General features: G+C 40.7%; 1 protein-coding gene across 15 annotated transcripts in view; it reads right to left on the reverse strand.

The window, feature by feature from the left end:
* SCAI (suppressor of cancer cell invasion) overlaps positions 1-23359 on the reverse strand; it is a 1319466-nt gene that overhangs the window by 322253 nt on the left and 973854 nt on the right. The window lies entirely within an intron of this gene.

Raw genomic sequence — 23359 nt, forward strand, 5'->3', positions numbered from 1 at the left:
TCATTCACCTTTGGATAATGTATGTTATGCTTCTAATCCGTCTATATACACCTCTTCAAGTCTTTTCACTTCTATCCCCTTTAAAAATGTTTCCACATTAACACCAAATTCCAATCTTATTTCTACTGATGCTCGAGTAGCACCTATTTTTTTAGCCACAACAAACACAGATTCACACAAACACATTCTAGAGAATCCCTCAACACCGATGTGAATGAACACTCTGAGTTTAAAATAATACATTTATCCTCATATCCCCTTACATCTGATGAAAGATATGTGCTTCAGTTAGGATTACTTTTGCCCAGATAGTAATGCAAACCGTTTTGACATCATCAAAGATGTACATCTATTTGCAAGGCGTTTAATGTTCAAAGTTATGTATGATAAATATAATACCACTCAATCACAAATCTCGGATGCTAATCCTCTAATTAACTGGATATACAATGATCTTCAGGCCTTGGATGATTTGATGGAATTGTGGGAAGAGGGCCAAGTGGACTTCATACAGGGGGATTTCCCATCCCCCTGTGCCTCCGCTTTTCCCCCTCCCCATAAATTCAAAACCAAGTCATCTACCTTTCAAGTCTTGAATAACAATCCCAACATTTGGGCCTTTGTGCAACAAACCACCAAAGAAATAGAAAAAAACTGTTTGGCATAACACTTATGCCGATAATTTGACCTCTGCCCACAGAAAGGCGCTCATTTCTCTACAAAATAACACCAGCATAGTTATTAAGCCTGCTGATAAGGGAGGAAATTTAGTCATTCAGGATCTTTCACAGTATGAACAAATGTGTATGCAAATTCTTAAAAATATAGAATGGTATAGGCCCATATCTCAAAGAATTTAGACCTCTTATTCTAAAAGCTTATCAAAAAATATCATTGATAAAGATACCTGGTCTTACGTTAATGTTAAGGATCCCAAAATTCCCACTTTTTATCCACTTCCAAAAGTGCATAAATCTGTGGCTTCCCCCTCGGGTCGCCCCATTATCTCAGGCTGTGATAACCTTACACAGAATGCAAATTGCTTGGTGGACAAATATTTGCACCCTCATGTCAAGTCCCTTTCCTCTTTTGTGAAAGACACTATAGATCTCCTGAAGATCATTGACGGTTTGCACGTGCCTATGGACACGTGGTTGGTTGCTATTGACATAAAAAGTTTATACAACGCTATTCCTCATGAGAAGGGGCTAATAGTTATAGCTAAACAATTATGCAAACGGGGTCTGGCAGCATCTGACTACAATAAATTTGTGTTACAATTATTGACATTTATTCTAACACGTAACGTGTTTATGTTTAACCACCTCCCGCCCGCCATATAATAATATGACGGACGCAAGGTGGTTCTCTCGTTCTGGGAGGACGTCATATGATGTCCTCCCATTCTAACCATGCATGCGTGACTCCTGGAGTGCGCAGCGCAGCGATCAGTGGTGGGCTGTGTCACAGCAGATCACCGATCCATGGAAAGAGCCAAAGATGTCGGCTCGGTCATGTGATCAGCTGTGTCCCTGATGATCAGTGTAGCCCCAGCAGTGCCACCTGTCAGTGTCCATCAGTGCCAGCTATGAGTGCCACATATCAGTGCCTACCAGTGCACATTAATGCCACATATCAGTGCCCATCTGAGCTGCCTTTCAGTGTTACCCATCGGTGCCAGTCAGTGCCACCTATCAATGCCAATCAGTGCCACCTATCAGTGCTGCCAATCAGTGCCTATCAGTGCCAGTCAGTGCCGCCTATCAGTGCGCATCAGTGCCGCCTATCAGTGCCCGTCAGTGCCGCCTATCAGTGCCACCTACCAGTGCCAGTCAGTGCCGCCTATCAGTGCCATATTGTCACGTACCTGATGGGAGACTGAATTGACGAGGTCGGCCTCACTTGTGTCACTAGCCCTGACCCCGCTGAGGTTGGAAGAGAGGGAGTCTAGGGACCAGGGGGACAAGAGCACCAGTGGTTGTTGTTTGCAGCTCTTGCAGATGATCCTCTGATTTAGGCACCGTAATAACAGACAGAGCAGGTTCTGTGGATTGCCAGACGTGCAGCAGAGAAAGGTAGGTAGCAAGGACAAGAGACAGGAGCAGGGTCATAGGATAGCCAGGGTCATCAACAGTCAGGCAGTGCAGTACAGAATCAGAAGGAAAAGCCAAATTCAGGAGCAGAGCCGAAGTCTGGAACCGGTAGCAGGAGAGTAAACAAAGTCGGGTCAGGAACAAGCCAGGTTGGTAACGGAGGAATCGTACAGGAACAAGCAGGACACAGGGGGGAGCTGAAGACCAGTCAGCACTGAACCTGAGCAAAGGCACTCCTTAAATGGGCTGTCTGGCGCCAATATTCGCTGTGCGTGTGCACTTGCGCGATCGCGCGTTCCTGCACGCATGCGCACAACCGGCAATTCTTCTGAGGGAATTCCTATGCGCATGCGCGTTCCCGATCGCGATTCTTCTTGCGGGAAATCCCTTACACATATATCAGTGCTGCCTTTCAGTGCCCATCAGTGATGCCTGTCAATGCCCATCAGTGCCACCTACCAGTGCCTCCTCATCAGCGCCCATCAGTGCCACCTATCAGTGCAGCCTATCAGTGCCCATCACTGCAGTCTCATTAGCGCACATCAGTGAAGGAGAAAAATCACTTATTTACAAAATTTTATAGCAAAAACTAAGAAACTTTTTTTTTTTTTACATTTTCAATGGTTTTTGGTTTAAGAAAAAAATAAAAAACCCAAAGTTGATTAAATACCACCAAAATAAAGCTCTATCTGTCACAAAAAATAATAAAAATTTCATATGGGTACAGTGTTGCATGACCACGCAATTGTCATTCAAAATGCAACAGCGCTGAAAGCTGGAAATTGGCCTGGGCAGGAAGGGGGTATAAGAGCCCTGTAGGCTTGTGGTTAACCTCTCCCACTACCTCTAGGTGCAGGGGGTTGCGATGGGAACTCATTGTGCCCCATCGTATGCCAACCTGTACTGGGGGGGCGGGGGGGGGGGGGGTTGGAGAGGGACTTGTTTGTATGTGAAGATCTTGACTGTTATCTCCAACATGTTCTTTCCTGGTATCGCTATATTGATGATATCCTGATGCTTTGGTCGGGCACATACACTGAGCTTACTAATTTTATGATCATATTGGGTTACAATGATTACAATCTAAAATTTACCATGTCATGCCACCAAGAGAAAATCACATTTCTTGATGTACAATTATTCATAGAGTCAGATGGCTCTTTGGGATCATCCCTCTATAGGAAGCCTTCTGCAGGCAATACTATTCTACATGCCTCAAGTTCCCACCCCCCCTCCTTAGTAAAGAGTATTCCTTATAGCCAATATCTTCGGCTTAAATGGAACTGTCCCAAAGATGAGGATTTTATTCAAGAAGCTAATATCCTCTATACCCGGTTACAGAAAAGAGGATATAGCCATTCTTGTTTAAAGAAAGCCTTTAATAAAAAGTCCATAAACAGGAGAGACGCTTCCTATTTTTTGGAAAATCGAAAACGAAAGATGATTCTAGGGCAGCAATGGGCAAACTACGGCCCGGCGGACCTTTTAATCCGGCCCGCGGAGCTAGGCTCCTCTCACAGTCCGCCCTGAAGACCGGTGTAGCATGAAAATCTATGAGGATCTGTCCCCCTCGACGTATCTGCGCATGTGCCGGAGATCGCCGATCGGCTGCTAATGCCTGAAACTGCCACATGCGCAGATACGTCGAGGGGGACAGATCCTCATAGGAGACAGATTTTCATGCTACACCTGAACGGCGCGGGAAGACGGCGAGAGGAACGCGCGGAGCAAAGGTAAGTGAATTGACACAGGGGGGACTTGGGGACTATGGGGGATGAATTAATATGGGGGAATGAATTACTATGGGGGATGAATTACTATGGGGGATGAACTACTATGGGGGAAGAATTACTATGGGGGATGAATTAATATGGGGAATGAATTAATATGGGGAATGAATTACTATGGGGGATGAATTACTATATGGGGGATGAATTACTATGGGGGAAAAATTACTATATGGGGGATGAATTACTATATGGGGAATGAATTACTATAGGGGGGATGAATTACTATAGGGGGGATGAATTACTATGGGGGATGAATTACTATATGGGGGATGAATTACTATGGGGGATGAATTACTATGGGGGGTGAATTACTATGGGGGATTAATTACTATGGGGGGTGAATTACTATGGGTGGTGAATTACTAAGGGGGATGAATTACTATGGGGGATGAATTACTATATGGGGGATGAATTACTATATGGGGGATGAATTACTATGGGGGGTGAATTACTATGGGGGGTGAATTACTATGGGGGATGAATTACTATGGGGGATGAATTACTATATGGGGATGAATTACTATGGGGGATGAATTACTATGGGGGGTGAATTACTATATGGGGGATTAATTACTATATGGGGAATGAATTACTATATGGGGGATGAATTACTATATGGGGGATGAATTACTATGGGGGGTGAATTACTATGTGGGGGATGAATTACTATGGGGGATGAATTACTATATGGGGGATAAATTACTATGGGGGTGAATTACTATGGGGGGATGAATTACTATATGGGGGATGAATTACTATATGGGGGATTAATTACTATGCTTACTATGGGGGAATATTACTATACTTACTATGGATGACACATACACATCATTCATCTACTCTTGGTCCGGCCCCCGGGTCCAATATATGAACCCATTGCGGCCCTCAAGTCAAAAAGTTTGCCCACCCCTGTTCTAGGGTAAGGCTTATTACTACCTATACCAAACAGCATTTACAGATAAATAAAATTCTCCAGAAATATTGGCCTCTTTTGTTGGCTGACCTGATGGCAAGAAAATATATATCTCTGAACCCCATGGTTACATATAAATGAGCGTGCTCTGTAAAAGATAAGTTAGTTCGGAGTCATTACAGTCCAAGTCAACCTAATCTATAGCAGTTCGTTTTCCTGTCGTAAATGTAATTTTTGCAGTTTTATGCCAAACTGTGGGGAAGTTCATCTCCCAGATGGTTCAGTACACCGTATTAAATACAGAATTACCTGTCAAACACCAGCTATAGTTTTATCCACTGAAATGCCTCTGTGGTTGTTTCTATGTGGGCAAAACAAAACATCATTTTTTTGAACGAATGAGATCATGTTTCCCTCATTAAAATCATAAGATGGAAACCCCTATAAGTAGACATGCAGGTCTATGTCATAATTTTGATCTAGGCATGATTAAATTAATGGCCCTTGAACACATCTCCCTACATGTACGAGGTGAGAATTATGATCAAACACTCCCCCAACTTGAGACACGTTGGATCTATAGGCTTAATGCTACTCAATACCCAGGCCTGAATGAATTCTTGAGTTTCAAACCTTTTTTGTAGTACATTTTTGGCCTTGTCCTGCCTTCCTTTTTCCCATACAGAGATCAGATAATCATTTAAATGTCTTTCCTTAATTACATTGCAAGGCTCCAAACAGCTTGAGATAAAATACGTTCAATTTAGAAGAACCACTATCCAATCTGGCGTTTATTACTACCTCTTTAAGTGCAGGATATATAAAGTGCTTGTCTATTGAATTGGTGCCATTTAATTATATATTTACTCCTTTTGTAGCATTCTTGATTCTAGTATTCAGGGGGCAATAGAGCAAAAGTCTGGTTTATTTGGATCAATCTTTAATTTACTTAATTATGTTCTTCGTTTTTTAATAAAACTAAATGATTCATGTTTTTATGGTGACCAATTCTTTGTATATTTTCCTTTGGGTGCAACTTTTCTTTTTAGCCACAAGATGGCAGTAGAATTCAGGTCTGGTCCATTCAAGCCAGCTCTGCAAGTTCCACCTGTATTGCTCCCTTTTTAATGAGCTATATGTCCTGTCAGCTTTGTCATTGTGGTAATCTATTACTGGCTCACACATGTGCATTAGAGCCTTCGCACATGCGCAGTTGTATCTTGGAAGCCAGCACCAGGCCGATGACATCATGGGGTTTATTTACTAAAGCTGGAGAGTCCAAAATCAGACTCCCTTCTGCATAGAAACCGATCAGCTTCCAGGTTTCATTGCCAAAGCTTCATTGAACATGCTGAGGTTAGAAGCTTATTGGTTTCTATGCAGAAGGGATTCTGATTTTGGACTCTCCAGCTTTAGTAAATAAACCCCTATATGTCAACCAGTGTGGAGGATACAAAAGAGGGCGGGAATTTTAAAATGGCCTTTCTGCTAATCACCAGTGCACACTGAGTATCTTGGAAGCTGTTTTGGATCTGAAAAAAGGTATTTTGATTGATCTATTCAAAGGGGTGGGCCTCAAGAAAATGGTGACTTCTCTGTCACCTGAGGGCTTGCTTTATATGCATTTTTATAGCAGTGAATTGTTTTTACAGCTAATATCTTCTGGACTGATGTCCTTTGCTGACACCTAGTGGTGGAATTGGAAATTGATCTTCAATTAAAATCTTTTTTTTCCCCCACACTGTCCTTGCTACTTGAATTGCAATAGTTAACAGGCAAAACTGGTTTAATTAACCTTAACCCTTCAATAAGTTATAACCTCTTCCTTATATTCCTTTTTGAAATTAAATACATTTTTGATTGCCTTATGTTTATTCTGTTATGCCTAGATGAATATCTGATGCCCATTATATTTTCCAACTTTATCCTGTTATGCCCAGATGGATATTTTATGCCCATTATATTCTTCAACTTTTTTGGATATTATAGGCCAATTAGATTTTTAGACAGAATATACCTTTATATCTTTCTGCAATTTTCAAAAGGTAAAATCACTTAATTTTTATTACTCAACACCTTTTGACCTCTTCTTTGAAATTAAATTAGTTTCTGATCTCTCTGTCTATCCTATTATGTCTAGATGGATGTTTGATGTCCATTGTTTCCTCTCCTATGGTTGTGGACATATAGGTCAGTTAGATCCTTGTTAGGTTATACCTATATATCCTTCTAAAACATTTAACAGGTAAAATTGCCCAAAGTTAACCTCAACCTAATGAATTATGATCTCTTCCACATATCTTCTGGTAAATTTAATTAATCTTTTTTTCTATCCTATTATGCCTAGATGATATTTGATGCCCATTATATCCTCTACAACTGTTTTGGACGTGTAGGCCAATTAACATCTTTGTTAGGTTAATTCCTCTTAGCTGTGTGAGCTTTCACAGCCAGGGTGATCCATTGAGTCCCATATACTATATATTTGATTAAATACTTCGTATTGGATATATTAAAGTTGTTTGGTAATTGTATAATTTTCCTTTGATATACCTTCAGACTGCCTCGGCGGATAAAATCTCTTAAGAAATCTCTTAAAAAATCTCCCCTGAAGAAGCCTGTGAGGGCGAAACATGTAGGGAGTAATTACAATTATATAATCAAGTTTGGATCCCAGTTTCACTCTTAGTACTGAAATTGTTTTTATGTTTCTGTATTTTTTTCTTTTTTTGTTGTTTTTTTAAATATGAAATAAAAATGATATAACTTTTTAATATGTTTGGTATTCATCTTCTTGCACCCTGAAAGTCCCATCTTCTCTATCGAGTATTACTTGTTTATGTTATACTGTGGATGAAGGGTTGTTTTCCTGCTTCCCCTTCTAATGCGGTCTGTATAGCATAGTGATTTTTCATATGATATTGAGAATGAAAGGTCATTTTTTTTTGTTTCCCCTCTTTTTTTGTGTGTATGGAATACTTGCATGAGTATTGTTGTTTGTCTTTTTTAAGCAAAATGCCTTTAATGGGATGTACTTCTGAAGCTTTTTTGGTCACTCTCACTTGGATGTTTGAGTTCTGTATGGGCACTGTGTTTGTGTGTATTATTATGATGATGGCTATCTTGTGATGTAACAAATACCTGGAATATACGCAGTTTATGGGTAGGTGTTTCTCCTGGCCATCCCTTCTTCTCTTTCTCCCCCCCTCTCTCTTTTCCTTCCCTCCTTCTTCTTTTAGGGTATAATATATAAACAATATCTATTTGCTAAGAGTGTTTGGTGACATAGTGCATCTGTATTTTAGAACATCTCTTGGATTCATCTGCCGTGACTTTATTAGGCCTTATTCTTGGATTTCACCATCACATGGTCCCAAGTTAATTGTTGTGAATTTCTATGCTGTGGTTTTGGGAGGTCTTATTGTTTGACATCATCATTACTTGATTCTAAGTCAGCCTATATGTAATTTGTTTAATCTCCTACAATGTTGACCCCATATTTGGATGAGTACAGTTACTTGTGGACTTAATGTGGATATTCTAATATGATACAATTAGCCTTATATTGTTTCTTTTAAAGGCACATGCATACATCGATTCCCTGATCTAAGACATCAATGGAGAGGGGGACCCCCCCTTTTTATGACTCTATAGCCACCTGCCAGACCTTGTGGTGCTATACCCTTTTAATTGGTTAGTATGATATTGGAGTATACTCTGTAATTATTTAAATATTAGATATTATATATGATTGTTTTGCTTATTCTTACAAATACATGGATTTGGAGAAGCCTGGCTTTATAATATATACTGAATACCGTACATATCTGTGCATACAGAGGTGCAGCTTGAAGCTTGTGGGCCCCGATGCAAAAGTTGACCTGGGGCCCCCAACTACCTTCCACCGTGTGCCAAGATGTTCCCAGTGCGCATCAAGATATGATAGCTTTCTCTCTCTTCTCTCTCTCCTGCTATTGTCTGCACATGCATGCAAGGTGGGGGCAAGCAGGCCACACTCTGAGCTGTTGGGTGAAAGCGGTAAGGTTTGTATGTAAAAGAGGAAACTCAGCAGACCCTCTGACTGCCAGATTCACATACAAGCCCACCACTTTCACCCAGCAGCTCACACTGTGACCTGCCTGCCCCCACCTTGGGTGCACATGCAGGGCTGAGCAGGGGCAGGAGGGGGGTACTGCACTGGGTTGGGTGGGGGCTGATCAGAGAGAGTGCCACTGCAGATATCACACTTTTTTTTTACGTTACCTCTCTCATGGCCAGGCTGCAGTGATATGGAGGTGCAGGATATTAGAGAAAATTATTTATTTATCATTTATTTCAGGTACTTATATAGCGCCATCAATTTGCGCAGCGCTTTACATATATATTGTACATTCACATCAGTCCCTAACCCTCAAGGGGCGTACAATCTACGGTCCCGAACTCACATTCATACATACACATACTAGGGCCAATTTAGACAGGAGCCAATTAACCTACCAGCAAGTCTTTGGAGTGTGGGAGGAAACCGGAGTACCCGGAGGAAACCCGCGCAGGCACAGGGAGAACATGCAAACTACAGGCAGGTGGTGTCGTGGTTGGGAAAAGTAACACCCCCTCTTTCAAGAGATGACCCATCCTTCAAGAGTCCCCCACTTCAGCTAATCATAGATGACCCCCTCCTCCTGTAAAGACACATGACATGAAACAATGACACATGTCCACCCCACCAGGTAATAACAGATAAACCCCCCAGCCAGGTAATGACAGATACACCCCCCTCCACCAGGTAATGACAGCTATCCCCTCCCCCACCAGGTAATGACAGATTACCCCCTTCTCCACCGGGTAATGACAGATGACCTCCACCTTCAGGTGCCCTCCTCCTAGTAATGACACATGGCCCCCCAGGGAATTACTGATTCCCCCCTCCATCCTGGTAATATCAGATTACCCCCCCATGCAAATTCCCCACCCAGCTCCCCTCTGCTCATCCTGCTCAAACTGTCACAGTAAAATCTACACCCTCTGGAGCCCGCAGTCCCTTGGGGGCCCCTCAGGAGGTGTTGTGGGATTTTGTGAGAATTTTTATGAGAGTGTCAGCAGGAGTTGTGGGGAGGGGTGGGGCGGTGTGTGTCTGTTCCCTGCACAGATCCTGACAGGTACCTCCCCAATACCAGCTCCTGGACGGTGCTCTCCTCCTCCTCCCATGCTCAGCCCAGTGTCCATTCCCGTTTGGTTGTCAGCACTGACACTTTTCCATCCAGCAGGGCTGGCCTCACCCCGTTCTTCATCTGCTACTCTCAGGCTCAGGACTTGAAAATGGAGCAAAAAGCTCAGAGCTTCTGCTTTTCTCTGGATTCTGCTTTGCCCATTATAGTGATAAAGAGACAACATGGGGAGCATGAGCGGGGACACAATTGCCCATGCGTGCACAGGAGTTCAGGCTGGCAATTGTACCAATCCATTAGAAGGTATATGCATGGTTTTATCCTCCAGGATATAACCTTCTGGATATCTGTTTTTCTTTTAATTTTAATATGTGTTATTATTATTACTATTATTTATTTAGCGCCAACAGTTTGCGCAGCACTTTACAAAATGCAGGCAAACATTACAGTTACAATACAATTTGGTACAAGAAGAATCAGAGGGCCCTGCTCCTTAGAGTTTATGATATAGTTCTTTTAGGTGTTTATCCCTATCAGGGCAATATTGAGTTTTAAGGCATTATTAGATTTTGTAAGGTCTGTAATCTCCTGATTCTCCTGTACTTCCCTTTGGCTCCCAATTTTATAAAAAAAAGCCTCTTATAAATGCTTTATTGAATGCCCAAAGGGTGTGAACATTGTTAACAGAGTTAATATTTTGCATAAAAAATTCCTTTAGTTCGTTCCTGATATGTTGCTCATGGATAGGATTATGTATAAGGATGGCGTTCAATCTTCTGCCAATTTTTGCTGTCAGGCATCTGAAAGAGAATGGATTGCTCCACAAGAAACAAATCAATTTTCGAATTATCATGAAGAGCAGACAAATAAAAGGTGTGATTTTTTTCTAAACCATGTACATTTCTCCAGACATCATAGAGACCACCTTCATTGATCAATGTGTGTAGTTCATTGGTGTGTCTCCTACTGCAGCTAGTGGAGTCTAGGGAGGAATAGGAAACCGCATTAAAGTCTCTGCACATAATGATGGGGCCAAATTTGACTGAACATATACGTCTAAATAGGGAGTGGAGACATTTTTTTCTGCTTCGTATTAGAGGAGTAAATGGACACCAATGTGAAGAGCTGATGATTAAGCTAATATCTATCATTGGGATTGCATTCCACAAATTGTTGTGAAAAGCCTTTGATTGTGATCATCACTATTTTGGTTTTCCTATCTGAATTTGCAAAGAAACAGTGAGGAAACTCTGGGTGGATTAGTTAAAGTTAAAGTTAGGCGAGTTTCCTGAGCACAAAAAAATAACACATTTCTGTGAGAGGGCTTCTCTCCAAAGCACTGATCATTTATATGGACTGTTTAGGCCTTTATCAGTTAAAGAAACTATTTTTTGTGACATCTTTTTCGGATAAGAAGTACAAGATCTGGATGAAGGTACCTCAGCCGTACTTATAGAAAGTTACCAGTAAAGGCCATTTTGAACAGCCAAAACCTAAAATTACACTAAAGTTATATTTCAACACGTAGTAAAAATAATAATGCAAACAGCAGAAATCAGACCAAAATTCCTTTAGGTAGCAATGGATGGATAAACCACTAGTGCATGGGGGTTCGTGCACAGAAAGCCCCGCCATGGCCCCACGGGGAAGAAAGATGCCGGGTCTTTGTTTAGAACAGCTCCTTTGTTTAGAAAGCTCAGAGAAACATCTGACAAAAGTGACAGCAACTAAAATTGCCACTTTGCAGGAGAGATAATCTAAGTGGATCCCCCTGATAGTTCCATAGAGTGGTTCCCGCAGAGCTGAGAGAACCAGACTGAGGTTTCAAGGAAGCCTACATTGCTATAAGGGATAATTGTTATACCTAGAATAAAAGATTTGACAAGGGCAAGCGAGGTCAGAGGTTTATGAAAAAGAATGGACAAAGCCAAAATGTGTGCTTAAGGCCAAGTTCTGGTAAAGTCTTGATTGCTGGAAGACCAGAATGCAAGACACGGAGTAATCTCTGGGATTGAAGTGCCTATGTTCACACCAGTCAAAGGAGGATTTTCAGGTACGATAATAGTAGCCAGGTGGATAAACATGCCCAAATTATCCAGTAGTTAGAAAAAAGGTTGATAGAAATAAGCTAAGAACAAAGAAATCTGCTATATAAAATAGAAGATCAGGAGAATAGGGATAGAAAATGTAACCTAAGGATACGAGGTCTTCCAGAGATCTCTCAAGAAAAAGATCTAATGGGAATAATAAGGAAAATGCTGAACATATAATGGACAGACCTACATTAGAGACTCTTAAAATGGACAGAGTATATAGAATAGGAAGACATCAACAAGAAGGTAGAAAAGAAAATACGAGAGATATAATTGTGCAATTTCATAATTATCGAGATAAAGAAGAAATCTGGAAGAAGATAAAAGGAAGAACTGTGATAAAATATGGAGAAATAAATATACAGATTTTTGCTGATTTAGCAACAGAAACATTGATAAGAAGTAGATCTCTAAAACCATTATTAGAGCAGATGAGAAAGCAGAATATGTGATACAGCTGGGGATTCCCGGAGTGTTTAAATGGTTGGAAAAATGGTTTTTCAGCAAGATTGAGACATCCGGAAGACTTAAGTGACTTTTGTGAGAGACTTGATTTACAGAAAGTAGATAGTCCTGGGTGGGAAGTAGAAGAAGGGGAGATATGGGCTAAAGGAAAAGAGGGGTGGCAGGTTGTGTCAAGAAGGAATAGGGAGTAGAGGTGGTAAATATGACCTACTTCTGCCTCCCTCTTTGGATTTTGATGTGTTTTTTTTCTCTCTTTCCTCCTTTTCTGAGTAAGGCGGGACACGGAGGTTTAGGCATGAATACTGGAGGGACGTACATGGTCAGAGCTTAACTCTAAAGTTGAATCAAAGGTGGGGTTAGGACCACAAATGATTTATAGGCAAGAATGGAGCCTAAAAGGGGATAGGAGGGAGGGGAAGGGGGGGAGGGGGGTGAAGGGCATGGGGAGGGGGTAGGTAGGTTAAGACTCTGCAATATAGTAGGGGATACATTAGTTTGGAGAAGTTTTAGAGAACGAAGGAGAAGATATGGACAAGAGAGGAGGAGAATGGGGATGGAGGAAAAGGGAAGAATGAAAGAAATTCACTTTGTGACTTATAATGTTAATGGTTTAAATAGCCCCGGGAAGAGATTTAGGATATTTAAAGAGATTCAGCACAGATTGTCCTCTGTGTTTTTTTTACAGGAGACTCATTTGGGGCTAGAAACAAATGTGAAATTGAATTTCAGAGATTATCCAATGTGGTTGTATGCAGATTCCCCAATTAGAAGCGCTAAAGGAGTGGCAATAGGTTTTGCGAAAAATATAAGGTTTAAATTGGAAGACAGGTTGGTAGATCCTGAAGGGAGATTTTTGTTTCTGAAGGGAAAACTACAAGAAAAAGATTGTACATTAGCAAATATTTATTGCCCGAATAAAAAAACGGAGCTATTCCTAAAAAATACTCTGAAAAAAATTACTGGATTTCAAAAAAGGCAGTTTAATTGTAGCAGTAGATTTCAATCTTTGCTTGGATCCTCAGATAGACATGATGTCTCCTGTGCAGAGAGAATTAAGCATATGAAGGACAGAGATTATACATTTTACTCACATGCACATGAGATGTATTCAAGATTGGATTATATATTGCTAGAACATCGACTCCTTGAGTCTTTGGTCAAAGTAAAAATAGAAGTGATGACAATATTCTCCTGTCACAATGCAATTATTATGGGGAAAGGAGCAGAAGGGGGGAAATGGTTGGAGGTTAAATGAGACACTTCTTCAGGATCAAGAGACTGATCAGAAAATTAAAAAAGAAATAGAGCAAAACTATATAGAGAAAATAAGGGATCCCAAAGGAGAATTAGTGTATTCAACTAAAGATATAGCCAAAGTGTTCAAAGAATATTATAATAGTCTATACAACATTATTCCCCACAGTTTTAGAAATAAAGATGGGGTAGGAAAAATAGAAAAAAGACGAACATACTTAAAAAAGGCGGGACTACCAAAAATAAGTGAGGGACAATTAAAATCTCTCGAATATAAAATAACGCAGGAAGAAATACAAACATCATTAAAAAGTATAGCGGGGAAAAGTCCAGGACCAGATGGATATAATGTGAGGTACTATAAAAAAAACATAAAGAACTATTAGCACCTAAATTGAGGATATATATGATTGCATTGGGTGGAGAGATTGAAATGAGGAAGGAATCTCTACAAGCCCATGTAGTTCTCATACATAAAGAAGGTAAAGATGATACTCACTGTTCAAGTTATAGACCGATTTCCTTATTAAACACAGACACTAAACTATATGCAAAAGTTCTGGCAAACAGGTTAGAAGACCATATGCCGGAATGGATACACACAAATCAAGTAGGTTTTGTCCCAGGGAGAGAGGGTAGAGACAATGGATTGAGATCTTTGTTTCTCATACAAAAAGTAGGAAAGAAAAAACCCCTGTGGTGGTAGTCTCGATTGATGCTGAAAAAGCTTTCGATAGAGTAGATTGGGGATATATGATGGATATACTGGAAGTATTGGGGACGGGTCCTAGAATGAGAGAATGGATAAGGAAATTATAAAGTCAACCCTCTGCAGCAATTATGGTCAACGGGGAATTATCAAAGTATTTCGGGATGCAAAACAGAACAAGACAGGGTTATCCTCTGTCTCTACTTGTATATGTTTTGTCATTAGAATCTCTATTAGCTACAATAAGGAATAATATAGATATAAAAAGAATCTGGATAGGAGACACAGAGCATAAGGTGGCAGCTTATGCAGATGATATGCTGTTCTATGTAGGAAATCCAAGGATAACATTGCCAAATTTAATGAGAGCACTGAAAGAGTATGGGGAGATTAAAAATTTAAATATCAATCCAACAAAAACAGAAATTTTAAATATAAATCTTCCAGACAGTGAGAACAATAGACTACAGGAGGAATTCCCCTTCGTTTGGCGAGAAAAATAACTAAAATATTTAGGAATAAAATTACCTGTATCCTCCAAGAACCTGTATAAATTGAATTACATCCCTTTGTTAAATGAGATTAAGGATGAACTAAGGAAATTAGGAGGGGGTACCCCGCCGTGGATAGGTCGTATAAATTTGATAAAAATGGTGATCGTTCCACAAATTCTATATAAATTTCAAATGATACCAATTAAACTACCAGAAGTATATTTTAGAACAATTAAAAAAATGTTAACAATATTTATCTGGAGGAATAAAAAACCAAGAATAAGCTATGAAATTTTATGTAGTAATAAAGAGAAAGGTGGATTGGGAGTCCCAGACTTGAAAAGATATTATAAGCTCGGTAATAATGGCGATAATTTTTGACTGGACACATAATGCAAAAGGGAAAAGCTGGGTTAAAACAGAAAATATACTAAGTAGCGACAACTTAAGTAGAATCGTATGGTTACCTCCACAATACCGAGGATTAGCAGATAGCACAAGTTTGTTCACATTAAATGTTTTAACAGTGTGGGATGTTTTACACAAACAGATGGGAGGGGAATTTAATTCATTATTAATGCTCTTAGGGTCCACAGAGTTTTTTTCCCCCGGGCAAAGAAGGTATCACAGGGAAGTGGATAAAGAAGGAAGATGCAAAATTAAGAAATATAATGGTGGGGGAGGAAATAGATTCACTTAAGGAACTGAAAAAAAAAGAAGTTTTCACAAAAATGCATGAGTGGACTTATTTTCAATTGAAACACCTTATTCTTAGAGGCTTCCAAAGCCTCTAAGAATAAGAGAGGATTGGCACCTGTTATATACACGGGGAGATGGGAAACACGGAACTTCTAAAATATATAAGATTCTCACTGAAATAAACACTGATATAAGGCCTCCATTTATAGAAAGATGGAAAAGGGACATAAGAATGATTTTGGATTCGGGAAAACAGAGGAAAATGTATAGAATAATTCATGGAAATGTAAATATGCAGGAGGTAGAAATGAATTATAAGTGTTTGGTAAGATGGTATATCACACCGAGTGTGGCACATAGATTAAGTGGAGGTAATTCACCCTTATGTTGGCGTGAGTGTGGAGGTAGAGGCACAATGTATCATATATGATGGGAGTGTCCTAAAATCCAAGAGTATTGGGGGAAAATAGTAAGTTTGATTCAAAAAAATTCAGAGGTTGTTGTATTAAAACACCCAGAGACTTGCCTTTTCTATAGTACCAAGCTTTCAGTCAAAAAGTATAAAAAATCTTTATTGTATTATTTGAATGCAGCAAAGAGATTGATACCCAAGTTTTGGAGGAGACAGGAGGTGCCGAAAGTAAAAGATTGGGTTGACAGGGTAGATCAAATATGTAGATTGGAAGAACTTTACCATATGAACGAAGATAAGATGAAGAGTCCCCATATAAGATGGAACAATTTAGGAATTTAAAAAGTCAAAATTAAATCTAGAGTTGATTGGTGACTAACAATATGGTTTTACTCGCTTCTTCCTTTGAAGAGATTGAGATCTCAAGAAAGGAATTGGAAATTGCAGAGTTGAGGGGAGGGGGAGGAAGGGTTGGAGGGGAGGGGGGGGGAGGGGGAGGAAGGGTTGGAGGGGAGGGGGGGGGGGGAGGGGGAGATGGGTGGTGCATAGGTAGGAGGGGGGCTTGGGGGGGGGAAGATGAAAAGATTAATGTTTTTTAATACTGTGTTCATGTTTTCATAAAGGATATGTTTGTTTAATGTGTTGATCTAAAAAATCAATAAATATTTAAATATATATATATATATATATATATATAAAAAAAAGATAGTGCCATAGAAATATATTAAATACGTCGTAAATCACTTATCGCACCTGAAGTCACACTGGTGTGAACCAGGGCTTAGAGTAATGAAGAGAATATTTATATTTTAATGAGAAGTAAACAAGGGGATGTTTTTGGCTGATGGTATTTTTCTTTATTCTATTTGATGCTATGTAAAGTATATTTTGATTTGTGTTTAATCCTAATTATGTTGGAAACACAGCACCATTCCTTGACCCAGGTTGATATGAGATGATAAAACTGAAACTGGAAATGAAGGGACCAAAGCTTCCTAAATTGTCAGTATCTCCTTATTGCCAATATAATCATTCCTTTTGGCTGAAGACATTAACCACTTGCCCTCCAGAGGATTTATCCCCCTTAACAACCAGGTCTCTTTTTGCTACTTGGCGCTGCATTAATTCAACTAATTGCCCGGTCATGCAATGCTGTACCCAAACGAAATTTGCTTCCTTTTTTTCACACAAATAAAGCTTTCTTTTGGTGGTATTTGATCACCTGTGCGCTTTTTATTTTTCACACTATAAACAAAAAAAGACCAAACATTTTGAAGAAAAATTATATTTTTTACTTTTGGCTATAAAAAATATATAGTAAACTCAAAGTTAGTTATAAATTTAAGCCAAAATGTATTCTGCTACATGTGTTTGGTAAAAAAAATCCTAATAAGTGTATGTTAATTGCTTTGTGTGAATGTTATAGCATCTACAAACTATGGTATAAATACTGCAATTTACGCCGTTTTTTTGTTATACAGCGCTGCACTAGTTTAACGGACAATTGCATGGTTATGCAATAAAGTACATAAATGAAATTTATGTCCTTTTTTTCACACAAATATAGCTTTCTTTTGGTGGAATTTGATCACCTGTGTGATTTTTATTTTTGGCGCTAAAAACAAAAACATTTTGAAGAAAAAAAAAGTTTTTTTAAAAAACTATATTTTCTCATTTATGTAAAAAAAATCCAAAAAAACTAAAAAAAGAAAACATGTTTTTGTTTCTTTTTCTTCATATTCCATAAACTTGTGGTAACAAACGAAATCTGCAAAATACTCACAATGCTTCTGATCAAATTCCTTGGGGTGTCTACTTTGCAAAAAGGGGTCATTTGGGGGGGGGGGGTTGGTGCTATCCTGGCATTTCAGGGCCTCCGTAACTGTGATAGGTAGTCAGGAAGTGTAATGAGGAAATAAAGCCCTTTAAAATTATATTATAAGAACGATCGCTGGAATTATAAGTAGGAAGCAGCTAGCATGAAAGGTAAAAACCCCTGAACCTTCTAAAAGACATATATATATATACACAACATGCAGCGCTGAATAAAATTCATAACAAAGTAGTAAAAAATGTCAGGGTGACAGTGGTGGTGAGTCATATAAACATCATCGTCTCCAGGGTGAATAACTCAAAATTGAGTAGTCAGTACCATATATAATTATGATGCATAAGCAATATAAAAGGTTCATATAAATGTGTATCGTAAAGTGACAGTCAATATTAAATCATTAGTTGGCAGCGATGACTTCGGTGGTATGGTGAGTAAATGTAGATTGCACTAACCAGATAGCGCATACAAAAGCGCATTTGAGAGTTTAGACCAACTCCTGGTCATCTGTGTCTAGGCATCTGGAACTCAGGATCATCTAGTGGGCTTCAGCAGGAATTACAGTGCACCATAAGGACTTCCAGGTAACCGGAGTACAATCAGATAAACACCAGGGGGAGCCAACGCTTAGAGCTGTCATCAATGGTATCCTTGAAGAGGAGGGCTCATAACAAAATGAGCCCAAGCACAGAGATTTCCATAGTGCAAAATTGCTTTAATAAATGATGAATAGTAACAAAAAGCAAAGAGAAATACACTCACTTGTATAATGATCAGAAATAAAAATGGCCGCTGGCCATATATGGAAAGCCACATGGGTATGTCACTGAGGGCAGCTTCCTGACATGTTTTGTGCGAAAGCACGTGCTCAAAGGAAGCGTGCCTCCCTCAGTGACAGCTCTTAAATAGTGAACTCAGCACATGCGCAGTATCCGACAATGACGTCGATGCCGTCCGCTAGCGCAGGCGCAGACCGCGCGAACGGCGGCCATTTTCTAGAAGTCCGTCTTTAGGTAGACTTACATTGAGGACATCCTGGCACTGTAGAGAGGAAGGAAAGAACCTTCTCTCTACCAAAACTTTGTCAAACTATGGATGTATAATCCCAGGTATAAGGGCAATTTTAGACGATGTATAGGGACAAAAAGAGGTGCACCAGATCTCATAGTAGATCGTGCAGCTCTAAAGGAGAGCCATATTAGAGTATATATTAATATATGTGATGTAACTAAACAGAAGGCTTATTGAATATATTACAGGAATATATACAGTCATGGCCGAAATTGTTGGCACCCTTGATATTTCTCCAGGAAATCATGTATTTCTCACGAAACGTATTGCATTAACACATGTTTTGCTATACACATGTTTATTCCCTTTGTGTGTATTGGGACAAAACAAAAAAAGGGAGGAAAGAAAGCAAATTCGACATAATGTCACACAAACCTCCAAAAATGGGCTGGACAAAAGTATTGGCACCCTTTCACAACTGCGGATAAATAAGAATGTTACAAGCATGTGATGCTCCTGTAAACTCACCTGGGGCAAGTAACAGGTGTGGGCAATATAGAAATCACACCTGAAAGCAGATAAAAAGGAGAGACGTTCACTTAACCTTTGCATTGTGTGTCTGTCTGTGCCACACTAAGCATGGACAACAGAAAGAGGAGACGAGAACTGTCTGAGGACCTGAGAACCAAAATTGTGGCAAAATATCAACAATCTCAAGGTTACAAGTCCATCTCCAGAGAACTAGATTTGCCTTTGTCCACAGTGCGCAACATTATCAAGAAGTTTGCAACCCATGGCACTGTAGCTAATCTCCCTGGTCGTGGACGGATGAGGAAAATTGATGAAAGATTGCAACGCAGAATAGTCCGGATGGTGGATAAGCAGCCCCAAACATGTTCCAAAGACATTCAAGCTGTCCTGCAGGCTCAGGGAGCATCAGTGTCAGCGCGAACTATCCGTCGACATTTAAATGAAATGAAACGCTATGGCAGGAGACCCAGGAGGACCCCACTGCTGACACAGAGACATAAAAAAGCAAGACTACAGTTTGCCAAAATGTACTTGAGTAAGCCAAAAGCCTTCTGGGAAAACGTCTTGTGGACAGATGAGACCAAGATAGAGCTTTTCGGTAAAGCACATCATTCTACTGTTTACCGAAAACGGAATGAGGCCTACAAAGAACAAAACACAGTACCTACGGTAAAATATGGTGGAGGTTCAATGATGTTTTGGGGTTGTTTTGCTGCCTCTGGCACTGGGTGCCTTGACTGTGTGCAAGGCATCATGAAATCTGAGGATTACCAAAGGATTTTGGGTCGCACTGTAGGGCCCAGTGTCAGAAAGCTGGGTTTGCGTCCAAGATCCTGGGTCTTCCAGCAGGACAATGACCCCAAACATACGTCAAAAAGCACTCAGAAATGGATGGCAAAGAAGCGCTGGAGAGTTCTGAAGTGGCCAGCAATGAGCCCAGATCTAAATCCCATTGAACACCTGTGGAGAGATCTTAAAATTGCTGTTGGGAAAAGGTGTCCTTCCAATAAGAGAGACCTGGAGCTGTTTGCAAAGGAAGAGTGGTCCAAAATTCCGGGTGAGAGGTGTCAGAAGCTTATTGATGGTTATAGGAAGCGACTGATTTCAGTTATGTTTTCCAAAGGGTGTGCAACCAAATATTAAGTTAAGGGTGCCAATACTTTTGTCCAGCCCATTTTTGGGGTTTTGTGTGACATTATGTCATATTTGCTTTTCTGCCTCTGTTTTATATTTGTTCCAATACATACAAAGGGAATAAACATGTGTATAGCAAAACATGTGTTAATGCAATACCTTTTTTGTGTGAAATACTTGATTTTCAGGAAAAATATCAAGGGTGCCAACAATTTCGGCCATGACTGTATGCCAGAACAAAATACAGGCACACCTGTGATAGCAGCATCTGGTGTGTCTAAATCCTCATGTAACTAAGTTCACCATTAGACATGTATTTAAAATTAAGGTACATAAAAAACACGTTAAAATGATTTTTCACACTATGACAGTCACATTCCAGAGATAAAAATAAAAACCATAATAAAAGGAATGATAAAAACAAAAATTCTTAATATATACTAAACACTCATATGTATAGTTAAAAAATAATAACTGACATAAAAAAAGAGTATGTATATTATAAGATCAGAGAACCATATAGAGGGGAAAATGAATATCACACTTCAATAAAAATGTTGCTTAATTATAATATATGTATAAACAATTATTAAGACACCTACAATATCCACTAAAATGGCACAAGTAAAAGTAAAATTAAGATGAAAAATGTAAAGTGTAGAAGTGTAAAATATATACCGTATTTTTCGCTCCATAAGACGTACCTGACCATAAGACGCGCCTAGGTTTTAGGGGAGAAAAACAAGAAAAAAAATATTCTGAACCAATGGACTGCAGACACAGTACAGGGCATGACCAGAGACTGCAGACATAGTACAGGAGATGGCCAGAGACTGCGGACACAGTACAGGAGATGACCAGAGACTGCGGAAAAAGTACAGGAGATGACCAGAGACTGCGGACACATAAATTAATATATACTTTAATATGGCTCTCCTTTAGAGCTGCACGATCTACTATGAGATCTGGTGCACCTCTTTTTGTCCCTATACATCGTCTAACACTGCCCTTATACCTGGGATTATACATCCATAGTTTGACAAAGTTTTGGTAGAGAGAAGGTTCTTTCCTTCCTCTCTACAGAGCTAGGATGTCCTCAATGTAAGTCTACCTAAAGACGGACTTCTAGAAAATGGCCGCCGTTCGCGTGATCTGCGCCTGCGCGAGCGGACGGCATCGACGTCATTGTCGGATACTGCGCATGTGCTGAGTTCACTATTTAAGAGCTGTCACTGAGGGAGGCACGCTTCCTTTGAGAACGTGCTTTTGCACAAAACATGTCAGGAAGCTGCCCTCAGTGACATACCCACGTAGGCTTTCCATATATGGCCAGCGGCCATTTTTATTTCTGATCATTATACATGTGAGTGTATTTCTCTTTGCTTTTTGTTACTATTCATCATTTATTAAAGCAATTTTGCACTATGGAAATCTCTGTGCTTGGGCTCATTTTGTTATGAGCCCTCCTCTTCAAGGATACCATTGATGACAGCTCTAAGCGTTGGCTCCCCCTGGTGTTTATCTGATTGTACTCCGGTTACCTGGAAGTCCATATGGTGCGCTGTAATTCCTGCTGAAGCCCACCAGATTATCCTGAGTTCCTGTTAGGGCAGGAGCTGTGGAACGGACAGGAAGGCCTAATGGCAGGGTCACACACCGACTGACGACAACCACCACCCACAGACCGGAGTCCCTCAGGGCTCGGAGTCTAAGCCCCAGGCTGCCCTTCACCAGGGCCCCGATGGTGGGGTTGGATTTGACGCAGCCAGGAACCAGGTCCCGGCCCCCGAGTCACCCCAGCTGTGGTAATGGCCGCCGCCAATGGCGTATAGCTGGTAGGAACCAGATAAGACAATAGCATAGTCGGGCAGGCCGGATCGATAACAGCGGGACAGACAGTACAGAACGGTAGACAAGAATATACAGGTCACAAGCCGGGTTCAGCAACGGGAGGTCAGATAAAGAAATAACGCTGAGAATAGTCTAGTCAAAGCCGAGTCAGTTTCCAGGAGAGCCACGAGAGTAGGAACAGAGCTTGCTGCAACACAATCATACAAGACACAAATGCAAAGAGCAAGTGCAGACAACAGGCTTAAATGTGATCAACCACACCCCTCTGGGGGATGGACCGCAGAGGCCTGAAAGCATTAAAGGCTCCCACCATGCTCTGCAGAAACCCAAGATGGATGCCAGCACATGGAGCAGCATAACCTCTGGGAAAAGGTAGGACCTTGACAGTGTACCTCCTCTTCAAGGGCCCCTCCCCCTCCGTGGCTCAACAAAAGGCTTCTGAAGAAAGCGGGCATGAAAAGCGCTGAGGAGGGCAGGAGCATGAACATCCACGGAAGGAACCCAGGAACGCTCCTCGGGACCATAACCGCGCTAATGAACCAGGAACTGCACCCGACCGCGCACCAACTGAGAGTCCAGGATCCGGCTCACCTCATACTCCTCATGACCGTCAACCCGGATGGGACGGGGCCGAGGCAGAGAGGTAGTGAAGCAATTGCAGACCAGAGGCTTCAACAGGGATACATGGAAGACATTGGAGATCCGCATCCCAGGAGGAAGGGCAAGGGCATAGGCAACCGGATTCACCTTGCGGAGGATGCGAAAAGGGCCAACAAAACGGGGGGCCAGTTTGGGTGCGGGAACCCGAAGATTGAGGTTTCGAGTAAACAACCACACCTGATCTCCGACCTGGTATGAAGGAGCGGGCAGCCATCTGCGATCAGCCTGGAACTTCTGGCGCTGTGCTGAGT

This window comes from Staurois parvus, unplaced genomic scaffold, assembly GCF_062004578.1.
Source record: "Staurois parvus isolate SC_StPar_1 unplaced genomic scaffold, SC_StPar_1.0 ptg001072l, whole genome shotgun sequence".
Lineage (NCBI taxonomy): Eukaryota > Metazoa > Chordata > Amphibia > Anura > Ranidae > Staurois > Staurois parvus.